At 44.5% G+C, this 19,683-nt stretch overlaps 1 protein-coding gene across 9 annotated transcripts in view; it reads right to left on the bottom strand.

The window, feature by feature from the left end:
• Nucleotides 1-19,683, bottom strand: part of sipa1l3 (signal-induced proliferation-associated 1 like 3) — a 391,364-nt gene that overhangs the window by 323,254 nt on the left and 48,427 nt on the right. For 7 of the 9 annotated variants that reach the window (XM_059985106.1, XM_059985105.1, XM_059985113.1 and 4 more), the window contains exon 2: nucleotides 4,229-4,307. The exons of the other annotated variants lie outside the window; for them this stretch is intronic. The gene's annotated coding sequence lies outside the window, so the exon portion shown is untranslated. The remainder of the gene's footprint in view (nucleotides 1-4,228; nucleotides 4,308-19,683) is intronic. 9 annotated transcript variants of the gene reach the window in all.

The raw sequence follows: 19,683 nt of genomic DNA, 5'->3' as shown, positions 1-19,683 counted from the left end.
ACAAGAGGAACATCAGACCCCTATCTCTAACATTCTCTTCTTTTTAATTTTCTCAAGCATCAATCGGTGAACAGCTATCCTTACCTATTATCATCAGAACACAATGTACATTTTCTTAAGGTTGTTATAGCCAGGGTGGCAATTGGGGATGAGCTCCCAGTGGCATGCATCTCAAATAGCCTCTGATAACCAAGTCCAGTTCCTGGCCTTCACTTGTAACTTAGCTACTAAGCCTGGCGGAACCTTTTCTACTGACGATAGAGGAGACAAAGGCAGATTACAGGCACCTTAAAACCAGTAGCTCTGGACAGATGGGGCTCATCAGCCATGGTTGGCAGCTCATCTAGCAGCAGGAAACCTCTTAGCTCAAACCATGGCTGTCTTGCGGCTATATCCACTCCTGGAGAAGGCTTTGGGAGCAAATTCTGAAAAAAATCCGGAGCTGGAGTCCCTAAGGCAGTCTTACGTGGAGTTCGATGCTGACTGGCAACTCCTGCAACGCTGCTGGTATCAAACTGTATCGTCTCTGTCGTTCCTTTGGGTTCATCAGATGTGTGGAGAGGGGGAGCTTGCTCTCCATATTGTACTGCCCTGGCTGCCGCATTTAGACAGCTTGCATGCTACATCCATGGTCAAGCCTAACCAACAGACGCCTCACAATGTACAGAAGCACACCGTAGATCAAAAGGCCTCAGTGAGGAGAGAAGGTCAGTATTTTGGCTTGAGGACCCTTTCTCCAAATTGAACAGGTTAATTATAGGGAGGGAGAGAGAACAGAGAGGATATATCTAAGAGTTTGTGTGTTCTCTTCATGACCATGTGGTTTCCCTCCAGGTGTCTGGTTTCCTCCCACATGCCAAAGACACATGGGTTAGATTTAGTAAGCTACCATGTTGGCACTTGCGCACACCTCCACCCCATACTATTGCTTGCCGCCAAGTCCAAACGAAAATTACAGACCATTGCTTGCCAGAAAATTAGTGATTAATAAAGTGTTTTCCTTCTTTCGTTAGCCAACAGCCTGAAATCACTGAGGTTCACCAAGAATCTCAAGCAACAATGCAGGAGCCATTTTATTTGGAAGAGTAACATTAGGGCCACAGTCAGGGGCTCTCAAACTCTCGACTAGTTACTCAAGAGTAAAGGTTCAGATTCAAACACGATCAGCAAGTACACTATACCAGATGATAATCCAGATAGCTTGAGGAACCAAAAACACTCGCAAATTTCTTCAGGTATACAATGGAGAGCATTCTAACTGGCTGTATCATTATCTGGTATGGGGTGTGGGGTGAGGGCTTCTACACAGGATTGAAGTACATCGCAGAAGGTTGTAAAACTAGTCATCTCCATCTTGGGCACTAGCCTCCGCAGTATCCAGGACATCTTCAAGGAGCAATGTCTAAAAAAGAAGGTGGCGTCCATCATTAAGGACCCCCGTCACCCAGGATATGCCCTCTTCACATTGCCACCATCAGGGAGGAGGTAGAGAAGCCTGAAGGAAGAGCTTCTTTCCCATCTGCCATCTGATTTCTGAACAGACATTGAAGTCACGAACACTAACTCACTACTTATTTCATTTTTTGCACTACTTATTTAACTATTTTACACACACACACAAATTCACAGATTTTTCTCTCTACTAAGTATTGCACTGTACTGCTGCTGTGAAGACGACAAATTTCACAACTTATGCCGGTGATATTAAAACTGATTCTGATTCAGACTGCATCGGGGCATTATATTAATTCCTCATTCCACAAACAACAGCTCATACAAGTTCACTATTTACTTTGCAGGACAGTTTCAACGCTGTGAAATTTCAACTCTCCCAATAGCCAAATATTTGCGGCAGGTGTACAGTGCAATTGTTCAGCCAGTTCTGGCAGGGCTCCAGCAGAAAGATCAATACTCTGCACGCAGCCCACATGACACAGAGACTTCACACACAGAGACTAGTGTTGGCTGCTTTGCTCAGTTTACATACTGTTCCTTTCAGCCACCCACGCTTGGACAATGCTAAAAGGCTGAAGCAAATGAGCTTCAAAACAGGAACTCTAAGATCCCAAATTGGAGCTTTGTGTGGTCTCATCAAAATTGCTCATCCTTTTTTAAAAAAGAGAAATCCCTCCATTAGTATGGACTGGGGCAGGATCCAGCATTTATTTAACAAGACAACAATGGGAAATAGCAAGGATGTAATGTTGAGGCATTATAAAGCACTGGTGAGGCCTCACTTGGAGTATTGAGAGCAGTTTTGGGTTCCTTATCCAAGAAAGGACACTCTGAAACAGGAGAGGATTCAAAGGGGGTTCACGAAAATTATTCCAGGATTGAACAACTTGTCATATGAACAGCGTTTGATGACTCTAGGTCTGTACTCACTGGAATTCAGAAGAATCCTTTCGAATGGTGAAAAGCCTCAATAGAGTGGATGTGGAGTGGATGCTTCCTATGGTGGGAGTGTCGAGGACCAGAAGACACAGCCTCAGAATAGAGGGGCATCCTTTTAGAACGGAGATGAGGAGGAATTTATTTAGCCAGAGAGTGGTGAATCTGTGGAATTCGTTGCCGCAGGTCCAAGTCTTTATGTGTATTTAAGGAAGAGGTTAATAGATTCTTGATTGGTCAGGGCATGTACGGGGAGAAGGCAGGAGATTGGGACTGAGAGGAAAAATAGATCAGCCATGATGAAATGGCGAAGCAGACTTGATGGGCCAAAAGGCCTAATTCTGGTCTAACACTGAATGGTCTTATGACCTAAAACAAAATCCATTTTGGTTTGAATCTGCTGTAGGGATTTATCTATCAGTGATCTACAGTCTAGCACTAAAGCGCAGAAACATATCCTTTAGTCCATCTCGTCTGTGCCAAACTATTATTCTGCCTACTCACACCAATCTGCACCCAGACCTGAGCCTTCCATACCCCTCCCCATTCATGTACTGATCCAAATTTCTCTTAAATGTTGAAATCTGCATTTGATTGGATTCTCTCTCCCCCTCTCGTTGGAAGATGGTGCTGGAGTCTTGGGTCTAGAGCAAGTTTAATCAACATTGTTTACGGATTGTACACTGCTGTGTATGTTATATGTGTTTCTGGCTCTTGGTCACTTTTTTTATTGCTATTTTGATCAGGGCCAACTGGGTCTGTGGCCTGCAGCCAACAAACAACACAGCGCTAAATTGAACTGACCTGAACCAAACACTGCTAGGCTGTTTCAATCACTCCGTGGCTTAATGGTTTATATTGTGTTTTTGCCATTCGTGCAATTTGCTTTTTTTTAGCACAATGGGTATTGATGTTTTTCTTTGAATGGGTTCAATAGTGTTTCTTTGTTTTGTGGCTTGCTGCGGGAAGATGAATCTCAGGGCTGTATACTGCATACAACGATAATAAATGTACTTTGAACCAAACCCACATCCATCACTTCAACTGGCACCTCATTCCACACTCTCTGAGTGAAGAAGTTCTTCTTCATGTTCAACTTAAACTTTTCACCTTTCACAATTAACCCAAGGCCTCTAGTTCCAGTCTCATACAACATCAGTGGAAAAAGCATCTACCTTACCTATATACCCCTCATAATTTTGTATACCTCTATCATATCTCCTCTCAATCTTCTATGTCCCAAGGAATAAAGTCTGATTTCTAAATGGACATTGAACCCATGAACACTACCTCACTACTTTTTTCGTTTTATCTTGCACTACTATTTTTAAGTTAACTATTTAATAGACAGATACATATATTCTTACTGTAATTCATTTTCTTTCTATTTAGTCATCATATATTTCATTGTACTGCTGTTGTAAAGTTAACAAATTTCACGACATATGGTGGTTATACTAAATCTGATTCTGATTCTACTGACCTGGACAATCTTTCCCTATAACTCAGGTCCTCCAGACACAGCAATATCCTTGTAAATTTTCTCTGTACTCTTTCAACCTTATTTACGTCTTTCCAGTAGGCAGATGACTAACACCACACGCGGTACTCAAAATTACACCTCACCAATATCTTATACCACCTCAACATAACTTCCCACATTCTGTACCCGATACTTTAATGCATGAAGGTCAATGAGCCAAAAGCTTTCTTTCAGTTTCACTCTTTCGAAATCAGTAACATCTGTCCTGTAAGTGCATACAATTCTGGACTAGTGACGTGAAAGGTTGTGGAAGGGTGGCAGTCACCTCACATAGGAAAAATCTCAAATACTCACATCAATTCGGAGGCAGGGCTTGTTCTGACCTGATACTTCACTGAACATTCATTTTCCTCACTCTCCCTCGTGCCTGTCACTGACAGAAAATGGAGAAAGGTTAACGGTTGCCAGGAAGCACACAGACAAAATCATTCTGCAAAATAATAGATATTTATAGATTCCTTCAGAGTCTGAGTAATTAATTTAAAGATTGAGATCTACATACAGTGTATGCCTAGCTCCACCACAAACTGGACAAAAAATTGAGCTCTGTGGATCATAGTGGTTTGCCCAAAGCTTTACAGTACCGGCAAATAGGGTTTAATTCCCACCACTGTCTGCAAGGTATTTGTATGTTCTCCCTGTGACCATGTGGGTTTCCCCCAGGTGCTCTGGTTTCCTCCCACAGTCCAAAGACGTACCACTTAGAGAGTTGACTGGTTATTGTAAACCATCCCGTGATTAGGCTAGGATTAAATAGGGGATGGCTGGGCAGCACGCCCAAAGGGCCAATTCGGCACTGTATCCCAATAGATAAATAAATATGACAGCAGCACGCAGATTGTCCAAGAACTGAGAGGGGAAAAAACAACACCAAAATGCTCGAAATCTGAATAAAACCAGAAAATGCTGGAAATGATCAGCAAGTATATATGGAAAGAGAAAACCAGCTAATGTTTTAAGCTGAAGACCTGCAACATGAAATATGAACAATGGAGCATAGAAATGTACAGCAAAGGAACAAACCCTTTACATTCCTTTATTTCCTGTATGTCTGGACAATTCAGCGCCACTGAATGATGCTACTTCAGGCGACATCTTTCAGGTAGTCCACAAAACTACTTCCTTCACATATACACACAATGAGATGCATTGTTAGCGTTATCAATCAACACCTAAGTGATAAGGCCATAAGATACAGAAGCACAGTTAGCCCATTGAGTCCGCTTCACCATTTCAACATGGCTCATCCATTTCCCTCTCAGCCTCAGTCTCCTGCCTTCTCCCCATATCCCTTCATTCTTCTGAAATCCAGTGAGTGAGCCATTAAACACTCCTCACATGATAAGCCTTTTCATTAACTTCCTTTGAACTCTGCTCAATGTCACCACGTCCTTTCCGAGATAAGGGACCCAGACTTGTTCACAATATTCCAAGTGGGGCCTTGCCAGTCCTTTGTACTGGGGGAAGACCACAAGTAGTAAAAGATTCAAAGCACATTTATTGTCAAAGGACGTGTACAGAATACAACCCTGAGATGCGTCCTCCTGCAGGCAACCACACAACAAAGAAACACCACGGAACCCGTTCAAGAGAACATCAAACACCCAGAATGCAAAAAAGAACAAATTGCGCAAAGGGCAAAAAGTAAGGGGAAAACACACAGAACGTCAAACAACAAACTAGAAGAGCAGTGGTATTCAGTTCAGTTTAACATCGTGTCGTTAGCCCACTGAAGACCACTAAGCCATTGATCAAACAGCTCAAAAACAGCAAAGAGTAACTAGAATCCAGGAACACAAGCAACATGAACCCCAAAATGCAACACACACACACACACACACACACACACAGACACACACAGACACACACAGACACACACACACACACCAGTACCAACAAAGAATGCCCACAACACTCAGCAGAACAACACAGGACACAAGAGACAAATCAACAGCAGCTGCCATTTCAATCTCTTTCAACTTTCCCTCTCACCTTGAACTTTTTCCCTCTAGTATTTGACATATACAACATACGGAAAAGGCTCTGACTATCTACCCCATCCAGGCACCTCATCAATTTATACATTTTAATCAGGACACCCTCTGTCTCTGACACTGCAGAGAAAACAATCCAAGTTTCTCCAACATTTAATATCAGAGAATGTATTCAGTATACAACCTGAAATTCTTACTCCTCACAGGCCTCCACGAAACGGAAGAAAACTTCAAAGAATGAGTGACAGAAAAGACCTCTTCCACACACAAGCAGAGAAAGCATCAACCCTCCCCCTTCCCCCACTTGTTCCAGCAGGAACCACCCACCGTGCAAGCAACAGTAAACCCAAAGAGACCATGATCCAGAGCCCAACACCTCCACATCACAGACAGGCTCCCTCTATCACTATCCAGGGACAGAGAGATATCGCTCCTGCAACAGGTGAGAGGGGAGAACAACAGCTTACGTTAGTCTGCAACATTACTTGTTCTTCCAACTCAGGGGTGGGGGGGGGGGGGGAAAGAGACAGAGAGAATTTATAATTATTGCACTCCTACCAGGGACCAAGAAAGAAGGCAATCATGCTGATAGGTTGAAGAGAGGGACGATAGATTTCTGCATTATAACACAGCTACTAATACAATTACACTTGAGTTTAATGATGTCCTCCAAGAAAACCACAAACTTGTTGTTGGTCTTGGAAGCTTGCATGCCTCAATGACCTGGAGGGCTATGTTGGCTGGTTTCAGGGCTTTATGCTTTGGCTCTTTGGCTCAAAAGGGTAGAGGCCAGACTCAGAGTGGTCCACTGGTCCTCCAGGTTCAGGGGTTCAGCCCAGGGCTGACAACCCTGACTGGAGACAGCAATGGAGAACCCTTCTACATCTGAGTGTGACGGTATTCCTGAGTCTCCACCCGGGACTTGCATGACTGACAGTAGTGAAAACCGAGAGGAACCTACTGACATGACGAACGACACCCTGAACACCACCGGTGTAACGGGCAGGAAGTAAGTTCACGATGCTATGACAGCAGAGCATCTTTTGCCTGATGTAACTTGCAGCACAGCAGCATAGTGGTTAGCGCAACGCTTTACAGTACCAGCGACCTGGGTTCCATTCCTGCTACTGCCTGTTAAGGAGTTTGCACGTTCTCCCCACGACCGCGTGTGTTTCCTCCAGGCGCTCTGGTTTCCTCCCACAGTCCAAAGACATGGTTGGTAGGTTAATTGGTCATTATAAATTGCTCCCTGATTGGGCTAGGATGGCTGGGTGGTGTAGCTCGAAGGGCCAGAAGGGTCTATTCTGCACTGTATCTCAATAATAAAGAAAATGCTGCAAACAATAAATGCAATCAAATAACGTTCTGAACTCAACTCCACAAAGAGAGTCCATCTAGAGTGAAGCAGCAAGCTGAACTAGCCCGCCCCTCGCCTCGGCTCCCAACACCCTGACCTGTCCAATCTAGCAAGTGTCCAGACTAGAATCAGAATTAGGCTTGTGTGTGTTGTTAAAATAGTTAACTTAGCAGCAGCAGTTCGACGCAAACATGATAGAGTATAGAAAGAAAATAAATAAATCAAACAATTACAGTAAGCATATTTATGTATATTAACTAGATTTTAAATAGTACAAAAACAAAAGTTATATATATTTTGAAAAAAGTGAGATGGTGTTCATCGGTTCAGTGTCCACTTAGAAATCATAAGACAGAAGGGAAGAAGCTGTTCCTGAATTGCTGAGTGTGTGCCTTTGGGCTTCTGTACCTCCTTCCTGACAGTAACAATGAGAAGTGGGCATGTCTGGGCGATTAGGATCCCTATTGATGGATGTTGCCTTTCTGAAGCGCCACTCCTTGAAGATGTCTGGCTAGTACCCAAGATGGAGCTAACTAATTTTGCAACCTCCTGTAGCTTCTTTCATTCCTCTGCAGTAACCCCCCCCCACCCCCCAACACACTAGACAATAATGCAGCATGTCAGAATGCACTCCGCTTTCTATGGTACATCTGTAGTTTTCTAGTGTTTTAGGTGACAAACCAAATCTCTTCAAACTCCCAATGAAATATTGCTACTGTCTTGCCTTCTTTATCGCTGCATCAAAATATTGGGACCAGGTTAGATCCTCAGAGATCCTGACCCCCAGGAACTTGAAGCTGCTCACTCTCTCCACTTCTGATCCCCCTTTGAGGATTGGTTTGTGTGCCCTTGTCTTACCTTTTCTGAAGTCCGCAATCAGCTCTTTCATCTTATTGACACCGAGTACGAGGTTGTTGCTGCGACACCACCCAACTAGCTGGTATATTTCACTCCTGTACGTCCTCTCATCTCCATTTACCAACAATGCTTGTATCATTAGCAAGTTTATAGACTATTTGAGCTATACCTAGCCACACAGTGATGGGTATAGAGGGAGTAGAGCAGTGAACTAAGCACACACCCTTGTGTTAATCACAAGGAGGAGATATTTTACCAACCCGCACAGATTGTGGTCTTCCGGTTAGGAAGTTGAGGATTCAATTGCAGAGAGAGGTAAGGAGGGTAAGTATCTGTAGCTTATCAGTCAGGTCTGTGGGAACAACGGTGTTAACGAACAGCATCCTGACACAAGTGTTTGTATTGTCCAGGTAATCTAAAGCTGTTGAAGAGCCACTGAGATTTCATTTGCCATAGACTCTCCCAAACATCAGGTTCAGTTGCTTCAATAGCCACTGGAGCCTGGACCCTGCTCTCTCATTTCGGCCTGTACTGACCTTCACAATTCAGCCTGGTGCTTAAGTTGTCATCCAAACATCTTGCAAGCAACTTGCTAAATTGTGCTTTGTGTTCAATCTCTTTTCTACTAATCTACACAGAACTAGAAAGAATGTTGGGTGCAGTGTCAGGGAGTTCTAGCATAGAACAAACACCAGAATTTTCATCTATTCTGTTCCAAATTCATGTATTTAAAAAAAGCACTTCACCATTAGTTGCCAACTCCAGAAAAGGGTAGCAGAGATGCTATAGAAATACCCCTCAGTAGCCACTTTATTAGATACACCTGCTCATTAATGCAAATATCTCATCAGCCAATCATGTGGCAGCAACTCAATGCAGTCATGGTCAAGAGTGCTCAGACCAGAATGGGGAAAATATGTGATCAAACTAACTTTGATCATAGAATGATTGTTGGTGCCAGATAGGGTGGTTTGAGTACCTCAGAAACTGCTGATCTGCTGGAATTTTAAGGCACAACAGTTTCTAGAGTTTACAGGGAATGGTGCGAGAAACAAATAAAAAATCCAGTGAGCGGCAGTTCTGTGGGTGAAAACGCCTTGTTAAGGGGAAAGGTCAGAGAAGAGTGGCCAGACTGGCTCAAGCTGACAGGAAGACAACAGTAACTTAAATAACCGCATGCTATTTATTTGTTTGTTTGTTTATTTAGATACAGCACAGAGTAGGCACTTCCGGCCCTTCAAGCTAGCCACCCTGCAATTCCCCAATTTAATCCTAGCCGCCCAATCATGGGACAATTTTCAATGACCGATTAACCCACCAACCAGTCAGCATTTGGACTGTGGGAGGATACCAGCACCTGGAGGAAACCCACATGGTCACAGGGAGAAACGTACGTAGCCTCCAATATGTTTGTCTCTACCACCGTACTAGGCAGCACACTCCAGGCATCCACCACTGTCTGAGTAAAAAAACTTACCCCCCACATCCCCTTTGAATCTATTCCCTGTCACCTTCAATGTATACCCTCTGGTATTATACATTTCAACCCCGGGAAACAGAAACACTCTTACTACTCAATCTACGGCACTGATAATCTATAAACCACCATCAGATCTCCCCTCGGCCTCTGCCACTCCAGAGAAAACAACCCAAGTTTACCCAGCCTCCCGTGACAGCACATGCCCTCTGAACCAGGCAGCATCCTGGTAAACCTCTTCTGCACCCTCCCTAAAGCCTCAACATCCTCCCTACAGCGGGGCGACCAGGATTGTACGCAATACTCCAGATGTGGCAATGCAGAATTTTATAAAGTCGCAACATACCTCAAGATTTTTACTTTCAAATGTGGTCCTGCTACTGTTGGAGTCTGCGATCTACATTTTGGTGGTGTGTTATCAGGCCGATTGAGCGATCTGGAGCTTTGCTGTCTCTGACGGGGTTGCAGAAGGCCTTGAGGCCAGGAAACCCAGAGATAGGGTGTGTGTTATCAGGCCGATTGAGCAATCTGGTGCTTTGCTGTCTCTGACGGGGTTGCAGAAGGCCTTGAGGCCAGGAAGCCCGGAGACAGGACGAGAGCCCACAATTGACTCCATTTCTTGCCAATCTCACCGATTCAAGTGTCAAGGAAGAAATCATCGAGGCGAGAGTAGAAGATGAGCAAGTGTTCAGCGCCAGCTACCAGCCTCTCACTCACTACTGCCGGATTATCATGTCTGTGTGTGACTCCCTCCCTCTCTCCTCCCTCCCTCCGTTGATGCTGTCAGAGGATGGTGCCAGAGTTCTTGGGCAGGGTTTAATCAATATGATTTATGGATTGGACTCTATAGTTCATGTTTAGATGTGTTTCTGGTTGCACCCTTGTCTGTTGCTATTTTGGGAGATTTTGAATTGGGGTGGCCTGCAGATAATGAATACAGAGCTGAACTGAATATGCCTAGACTCTTCAACTTTGTGTTTTATATTCTGTGTTTCTTTGCTCGTTTTTTTTTGTTGCAAATTGAGCGATTTGTGTTTTATTTGTACGTTGGGGGGGAGGTTTGCTACTTTTCTTTGAATGGCTTCTATCGTTTCCTTTGTTTCCTGGTTGTCTGTGGGAAAGACAAAACTCAGGGATGTATTCTACAAATATACTTTGATAACACTGGACAACAAAGATTTTGCTTCCTAAATACTTTTGGATGTATCTTATGGAATTGGCACTGCTGATCATGAAAATCGCCATGAAATTTCCCTATCACGCACCATGTTTTTGAAATTGCCTATATTTGTTATTTCAATTCATAATTCAAGTCAGAATAACTGATACCAAGACTAAGGAGGCATTTTTGTTGATCCACAATTTAAACAGGTCATCAACGAGAGGCAATTCGAAAAACTTCAAGTGGGACCGGAGGAAATCACGTGGAAGGCATTCAAGGATGCTGTTGATCTTGGCAACTTCAGAGCACCAAACTACATGACAACATGCTTCAAGCATACAAAACCATGAGGTGCAACATATCACTAAAGATTGATTTTCTGCATTCCCATTTAGTTCTTCCCTGCAAATCTTGGCGCTGTCAGTGACGAGCACGGTGAAAGGTTTCACCAGGACATTGCGGTCATGGAGAAACTGTATCAGGGCAACTGGAATCCATCAATACTGGCTGATTATTGTTGGGCACTTAAGTGAGAAGCCTCAGACACTGAGTACAAACCTAAATCATCAACAAAACATCTACAGCTAATGCAGAGTGTCAGCACCATTACGTAAGTAAACACATTATATTCAATAACAGTTAATTCCTTGTTTCTCCAAATTCCTAAGTGATTGATTGATAGATTGATTGATTGATTTATTGAGATACAGCACAATAAACAGCCTTCAGACCCTTCGAGCAGCAATCCTCCAACTTAATCCTCACCCTAACCACAGGACAATTTACAACGACCAATCAACCTACTAACCAGAACGTTTTTTGACTGCGTGAGGAAATCCACACGGTCACAGGGAGAATGTACGAACTCCTTACAGGCAGCAGCAAGAATTGAACCCAGGTCACCTGTATTGTAAAGTGTTGTGCTAATCACTATGCCACAGTACTGTATTTATGTTCAGTTTCAAACAGTCTATCATAGACAAAAAAAATTCTGAGGCAGAAACACTTTCAAAAAAATATTTGTTGTCCAGAATAATAATCTTTGAATCTTTTTTCTGCAGTCGTTCATTGCAAAGTAGCACAAGTACAAACATCTCTTTATTTTTACAAAAGCTGTCTGTAACTGCAATTTAAACTTTTCACAACCAGACCAGCTGCTCATTCTGCAACTGATGACAGGTAGACTCCCCACACATACTGACTGACTCAGCCTCCGACACACCTACTTTCATGTGGTGGGAGAGAAAAGTTACCTCACTTCAATGGTAAAGTGCCCAAATCGTCCAAGTTCTTTTGGAAAACCATGATTTTTTTTGGATCAATTTGTAGCAGAGCATTTCAGCCCTGTATAATTACTCAGAGAGCAATTTCATAATTAAAGGCCAGGCTTTAAACCAGGCTAATAAGAGACGCCAGGACTGAAACCACAATTGTACAGCTCAGCTATAGGCTTAAGTGTGGAGAAGTCTTCAACCGTACAGAAACAAGTCCTGTGCTCAAGGCAAATTCACATGCATAATTAACCAATGTCAATCAAACAAGACCACATTTTACATTTAATATAAAAAACAAGGATACAAGTTCAAAGTACAGTATGTCTACATTATACAACCTTGACAGTAGACAATAAGTGCAGAAGTAGGCCATTCGGTCCTTCGAGCCAGCCCCGCCATTCAATGTGATCATGGCTGATCATTCACAATCAGTACCCCGTTCCTGCCTTCTCCTCATATCCGTTGACTCTGCTATCTTTAAAAGCTCTATCTAACTCTTTCTTGAAAGCATCCAGAGAATTGGCCTCCACTGCCTTCTGAGGCAGAGCATTCCACAGAACCACAACTCTCTGGGTGAAAAAGTTTTTCCTGAACTCTGTTCTAAATGGCCTACCCCTTATTCTTAAACTGTGGCCTCTGGTTCTGGACTCCCCCAACATCAGGAACATGTTTCCTGCCTCTAGTGTGTCCAATCCCTTAATAATCTTATATGTTTCCAATCAGATCCCCTCTCATCCTTCTAAATTCCAGTGTATACAAGCCATTCGCTCCAATCTTTCAACACTTGACAGTCCCGCCATCCCGGGAATCAACCTCGTGAACCTACGCTGCACTCCCTCAATAGCAAGAATATCCTTCCTCAAATTTGGAGAGCAAAACTGAACACAATACTCCAGGTGTGGTCACACCAGGGCCCTGTACATCTGCAGAAGGACCTCTTTGCTCCTATACTCAACTCCCCTTGTCATGAAGGCCAAAATGCCATCAGCTTTCTTCACTGCCTGCTGTACCTGTATGCTTACTTTCAGTGACTAATGTACAGGAACACCTAGATCTCATTGTACTTCCCCTTTTCCTAACTTGACACCATTCAGACAGTAATCTGCCTTCCTGTTCTTGCCACCAAAGTGGATAACCTCACATTTATCCACATTAAAGTGCATCTGCCATGCATCTGCCCACTCACCCAACCGGTCCAAGTCGCCCTGCATTCTCCTTAACATCCTCCTCATTTTTCACACTGCCACCCAGCTTTGTGTCATCTGCAAATTTGCTAATATTACTTTTAATCCCTTCATCTAAATCATCAATGTATATTGTAAATAGCTGCGGTCCCAGCACTGAGCCTTGCGGTACCTTACTAGTTACTGCTGCCATTCTGAAAAGGACCCGTTAATCCCTATTCTTTGTTTCCTGTCTACCAACCAATTTTCTATCCATGTTAGTACCCCACCCCCAATACCATGTGCTCTAATTTTCCCCACTAATCTCCTATGTAGGACCTTATCAAAGGCTTTCTGAAAGTCCAGGTACACTACATCCACTGGCTTTCCCTTGTTGATTTTCATAGTTACATCCTCAAAAAATTCCAGAAGATTAGTCAAACATTATTTCCCCTTCACAAATCCAAACTGACTCAGACTGATCCTGTTACTGCTATCCAAATGTGCTGCTATTTCATCTTTTATAATTGACTCCAGCATCTTCCCCACCACTGATGTCAGGCTAACTGGTCTATAATTCCCTGTTTTCTCTCTCCCTCCTTTCTTAAATTGTGGGATAACATTAGCTCCCCTCAATCCTCAGGAACTGATCCTGAATCTAAAGAACATTGGAAAATGATTACCAATGCGTCCACGATTTCTACAGCCACCTCCTTAAGCACCCTGGGATACAGACCATCAGACCCTGGGGATTCATCAGCCTTCAGTCCCATCAGTCTACCCGACACCAGTTTCTGCCTAATGGGATGTCTTCCCACAGACAGCCACAGAACAAAGAAACCCAAAAGAACCCATTTAAAAAAGACCATCAAACTCCCAATGTGAAGAGAAAAAAGACTGTGCAAACCCTAAATACAAGCAAATATCGTACTAAACTGAAATCCACAAATTGCGTCTGTCCCCAGATCCCTCGTTCAGCACAGAGCCGAGTAAATGGCATTGAGCAGTGAGCTGAACTGGCCTGTACCTCGCCCTGGGCCCCGCCACCCTGACCTTTTCGATCTGGCTTAGCGCCTAGATCTTTGTCCCACCCATCCCATCTGCTCACTCACAGGACACCAAGTGGGCATCAGGCAAAGAGCAGATCTTACTCAGACACAGAATCGAATACCCTGCCCACACATACTACAGGCATGATGCATTTTACTAGGTAACCATGCACATTACTATTTGGCCGCCTTCCTATTATCGCTGGTGCCCCTGGCAAAAGGCAACTCCCATTCCTACAGGGTATGCACTGCAAACTCACAACTGGGCAAACGAGTCTCGGATCAACATCTACATAGGCACCAGAAATCTTTCATGATGCCCAAGAAAATGATTACAGGGTGAATGTCCCAAATGAAACAAAAACCTGACACGTACAAATGTATACAGGAGTTAGGTACAGTAGGACTACAAATCACTTAGTTCTCACCAACACAAAATTACTTCGTAGTGAAACATCATATTGGAATACTGCCTACTTGTGCCCCAACGTCCCAAATTTCCTCACATCAGTAACTACATCCATTCCACAACTCACCAACATCTCCCTAAACCCATTCTCAACAGTTCCAACCACAACAAACTCAACCTTACACCACAACACACACAAAATGCTAGGGGAACTCAGCAGGTCAGGCAGAGAGTTCAAGAAAAGGGAAGGAGGTGTCAGACACGGACTGAGTGAATTTAAGGGCAGGGTGGAAGTCGACATGACACCACCTTGGGCTTTTTGACTTTTAGAGATTGTGCAGGTGCTGGAAATACAGAGTGTCACGTACAAAATGCTGCAGAAATTTAGCAGATCAGGAGAGAAATAAACAGTCTCAGGATGAGACCATTCATCAGAATTCATCAGCTCCTGATGGAGGGTCTCGGCCAGAAAGTTCAACTGTTTACCAGTGTATCCTTGATCCACCAGTGTTCCTATTCCTATCTGTATACCCATGACTGTGTCGCCACCCACAGCTCGGTCTGCTCATTAAACTTGCTGACGACACTACACTGATTGGCCTAATCGTAAATAATAGTGAAGCAGACATCACCCTGACACAGCAGCATCAAGAAAACCACCTCTCCCTCAACATCGCAAAGACAGAGGAGCTGGTTGTGGACGAGAGGAGGAATGGAGTCAGGCTAACCCCTATTGACATCAAAGGATCTGGGGCTGAGAGGCTGAACAGCTTTTAAGTTCCTCAGCATAAACATCACTGAGGATCTCACGTAGTCTGTACATATCGGCTGTGTGGTGAAGAAAGCACAGCAGTGCCTTTTTCACCTTAGACAGTTTAAGAAGTATGGTATGGGTCCCCAAATCCTAAGAACTTTCTACAGGGCACAATTGAGAGCATCCTGACTGGCTGCATCACTGCCTGGTGTGGGAACTGTACTTCCCTCAATTGCAGGACTCTGCAGAGAGTGGTGCGGACAGACCAGCGTATCTGTAGATGCGAACATCCCCTATTCAGGACACTTACAAAGGCAGGTGTGTAAAAGCGGCCCAAAGGATCACTGGGGACCCGAGTCACCCCAACCACAAACTGTTCCACACAAAATGCTGGAAGAACTGCAGGCCAGGCAGCATCTATGGAAAAAAGTACAGTCGACATTTTGGGCTGAAACCCCTCGACAGGACTGGAGAAAAAAAGCTGAGGAGTAGTTTTGAAAGGTGAGGGAGGGGAGAGAGAAACAATAGGTGAACCTTGGAGGGGAAGGGATGAAGCAAAGAGCTAGGAAGTTGATTGGTGAAAGAGACAGAAGGCCATGGATGAAAGAAGAAATGGGGGGGGAGGGGAGGAGCACCAGAGGGAGGCGATGGGTGGGCAAGGAGATAACATGAGAGAGGGACAAGGGGAAGAGAAATGGTGAAGGGGGGGTGCTGGAGGCATTACTAGAAGTTTGAGAAATTGATGTTCATGCCATCAAGTTGGAGGCTACCCAAAGGGAATATAAGGTGTTGTTCCTCCAACCTAAATATCACGACAGTGGAGGAGGCCATGGATGGGTCTATCAGAATGGGAATGGGAAGTGGAATTAAAATAGGTGGCCACTAGGAGATCCCGCTTGTTCCAATGGACGGAGAGTAGATGCCGGCGGACTCCCGATCTACTACATTGGGTCTCAGCAATATAGAGGAGGCCAGACTGGGAGCACCGAACACAGTAAATGACCCCAACAGACTCACAGGTGAAGAGTCGGCTCACCTGGAAGAAACACTGAATGGTGGTGAGGGAGGAGGTGTAGGGGCATGTGAAGCACCTGTTCCACTTGCAAGGGTAAGTGCCAGGAGGGAGATCAGTTGGGAGAGACAAATGGACAAGGGAGTTGCATGGGGAGCGATCCCTGCAGAAATGCAGAAAGTGGGGGGGGGGGGGAAAGAGAGAAAGATGTGTTCAGTGGTGCGATCCAGCTGCAGGTGGCGGGAGCTTCAGAGAATTACGTGCTCAACACGGAGGCTGGTGGGGTGGTAGGAACTCTATCCCTGGTAGCACGGCGGGAGAATGGAGTAAGAGCAGACGTCCCTCCCCACTGAGAGTCTGCTGGGGTCATTTACTGTGTTCGGTGCTCCCGGTGTGGCCTCTTGCACATCGGTGAGACCTGGCGTAGACTGGGAGACCACATCGCCGAACACCTACGCTCTGTCTGCCAGAAGAAACGGGCTCTCCCAGTGGCCACCCATTTTAATTCCACTTCCCATTCCCATGTCCATCGGTGGCCTCCTCCACTGCTGGGATAAGGCCACAGTTGGGTTGTGAAGAAACACCTTATATTCTGTTTGGGGAGCCACCAACCTGATGGCATGAAGATCAATTTTTCAAACTTCCAGTAAGGCCTCCACCACCTCTCCTTTCACCATTTCCCGTCCCCTTGTCCCTCTCTCATGTTGTCTCCTTGCCCACCCATCGCCTCCCTCTGGTGCTCCTCCCTCCCCCCTTTTTTCTCTCTTCCATGGCCTTCTGTCTCTTTCACCAATCAACTTCCTAGCTCTTTGCTTTATCCCCCTGCCTCCAAGTTTCACCTATCGCCTGGTGTTTCTCACTACCCCCCCCCCTCCACTTTTCAAATCTACTCTGCTTTTTTGCTCCAGTCCTACCAAAGGATTTCGGTCCAAAACATTGACTGTACTCTTTTCCATAGATGCCGCCTGGCCTGCTGAGTTCCTCCAGCATTTTGTGTGTGTTACTCTGTCCACAGCCACTGTCTGACCTGCTGAGTTCCTCCAGCATTTTGTGTGTGTTACTCTGTCCATAGACTCTGTCTGACCTTCTGAGTTCCTCCAGCATTTTGTGTGTGTTACTCTGACCATAGACACTGTCTGACCTGCTCAGTTCCTCCAGCATTTTGTGTGTGTTACTCTGACCATAGACACTGTCTGACCTGCTGAGTTCCTCCAGCATTTTGTGTGTGTTACTCTGACCAGAGACACTGCCTGACCTGCTGAGTTCCTCCAGCATTTTGTGTGTGTTACTCTGTCCATAGACACTGTCTGACCTGCTGAGTTCCTCCAGCATTGTGTGTGTGTTACTCTGACCATAGACACTGTCTGACCTGCTGAGTTCCTCCAGCATTTTGTGTGTGTTACTCTGACCATAGACACTGTCTGACCTGCTGAGTTCCTCCAGCATTTTGTGTGTGTTACTCTGACCATAGACACTGTCTGACCTGCTGAGTTCCTCCAGCATTTTGTCTGTGTTACTCTGACCATAGACGCTGTCTGACCTGCTGAGTTCCTCCAGCATTTTGTGTGTGACCATAGACGCTGTCTGACCTGCTGAGTTCCTCCAGCATTTTGTGTGTGTTACTCTGTTGGAGTAACTATTGCTGGGTACTATACTGAAGGATAATATATATATATATATATATATATATATATATATACACATACATACTATAGCCACTTCTTTTCCCATTCCCCTGAACTATCTAAGTCTCTCTGCAGGCTCTCTGTTTTTTCAACACTACCCGCTTCTTCACCTGTCTTTGTATCATCGGCAAATTTAGCCACAAGTCCATTAATCCCATAGTCCAAATCACTAACATACATTGTCAAAATCAGTGGTCCCAAGACCAACCCCTGTGGAACTCAACTGGTAACCGGCAGCCAGCCAGAATAGGATCCCTTTATTCCCACTCTCTGTTTTCTACCGACCAGCCAATGCTCCACCCGTGCTAGTAACTCCCCTGTAATTCCATGGGCTCTTATCTTGCTAAGCAGACTCATGTGCGGCACCTTGTCAAAGGCCTTCTGAAAATCCAAGTACACCACATCTACTGCAACTCCTTTGTCTACCCTGCTCGTAATTTCCTCAAAAAATTGCAGTAGATTAATCAGGCAGGATTTTCCTTTCAGGAAACCATGCTAGTTTTGTCCTGTCTTGTCGTGTACCTCCAGGTACTCCGTAATCTCATCCCTAACAATTGATTCCAACAACTTCCCAACCACTGATGTCAGGCTAACAGGTCTATAGTTTCCTTTCTGCTGCCTCCCACCCTTCTTAAATAGCGGAGGAACATTTGCAATTTTCTAGTCATCCTGTACAATGCCAAAATCTATTGATTCTTGAAAGATCATTGTTAATGTCTCCAGCTGCCTCCTTCAGAACCTGAGGGTGCATTCCATCAGGTCCAGGAGATTTATCCACCCTCAGACCATTAAGCTTCCTGAGCACCTTCTCAGTTGTAATTTTCACTGCACAAACTTCACTTCCCTGACACTCTTGAATGTCCGGAGTACTGTGGATGTCTCCCACTGTGAAGAGCGATGCAAAATATGCTTTCAGTTCCTCTGCCATCTCTGCATCTCTCATTACAATATCTCCAGCATCATTTTCTATTGGTCCTATATCTACCCTCAACTCTCTTTTGACCTTTAAATACTCGAAAAAGCTTTTAGTATCTTCTTTGATATTAGTCGCCAGCTTCCTTTCATAATTCATCTTTTCCTTCCTAATGGCCTACTTAGTTTCCTTCTACAAGTTTTTAAAAAGCTTTCCAATATTCTATCTTCCCACTAGCTTTGGCTTCCTTGTATGCCCTCTCTTTTGCTTTTACTTTGGCTCTGACTTCACTTGTCAGCCACAGTAGTGTCCTTCTTCCATTCAAAAATTTCTTCTTATTTGGAATATATCTGTCTTGCAGTTCGCTCATTTTTCACAGAAACTCCAGCCATTGCTGCTCTACTGTCCTTCCTGCTAGTGTCTCTTTCCAGTCAACCTTGGCCAGTTCCCCCCATATCATTGTAATTTCCTTTGTTCCACTGAAATACCGACACTTTGGAATTTAGTTTCTCCTTTTCAAATTTCAAAGTGAACTCGATCATATTGTGATCACTGTTCCCTAAGGATTCCTTAACCTTAAGCTCTCATATCACCTCCGGATCATTGCACAACACCCAATCCAGCACAGCCGATCCCCCAGTG

Source organism: Hypanus sabinus, chromosome 11 (genome assembly GCF_030144855.1).
Source record: "Hypanus sabinus isolate sHypSab1 chromosome 11, sHypSab1.hap1, whole genome shotgun sequence".
Lineage (NCBI taxonomy): Eukaryota > Metazoa > Chordata > Chondrichthyes > Myliobatiformes > Dasyatidae > Hypanus > Hypanus sabinus.
The sequence above is the reverse complement of the archived record's forward strand: the minus strand, read 5'-3'. Positions and strand labels throughout refer to the sequence as shown.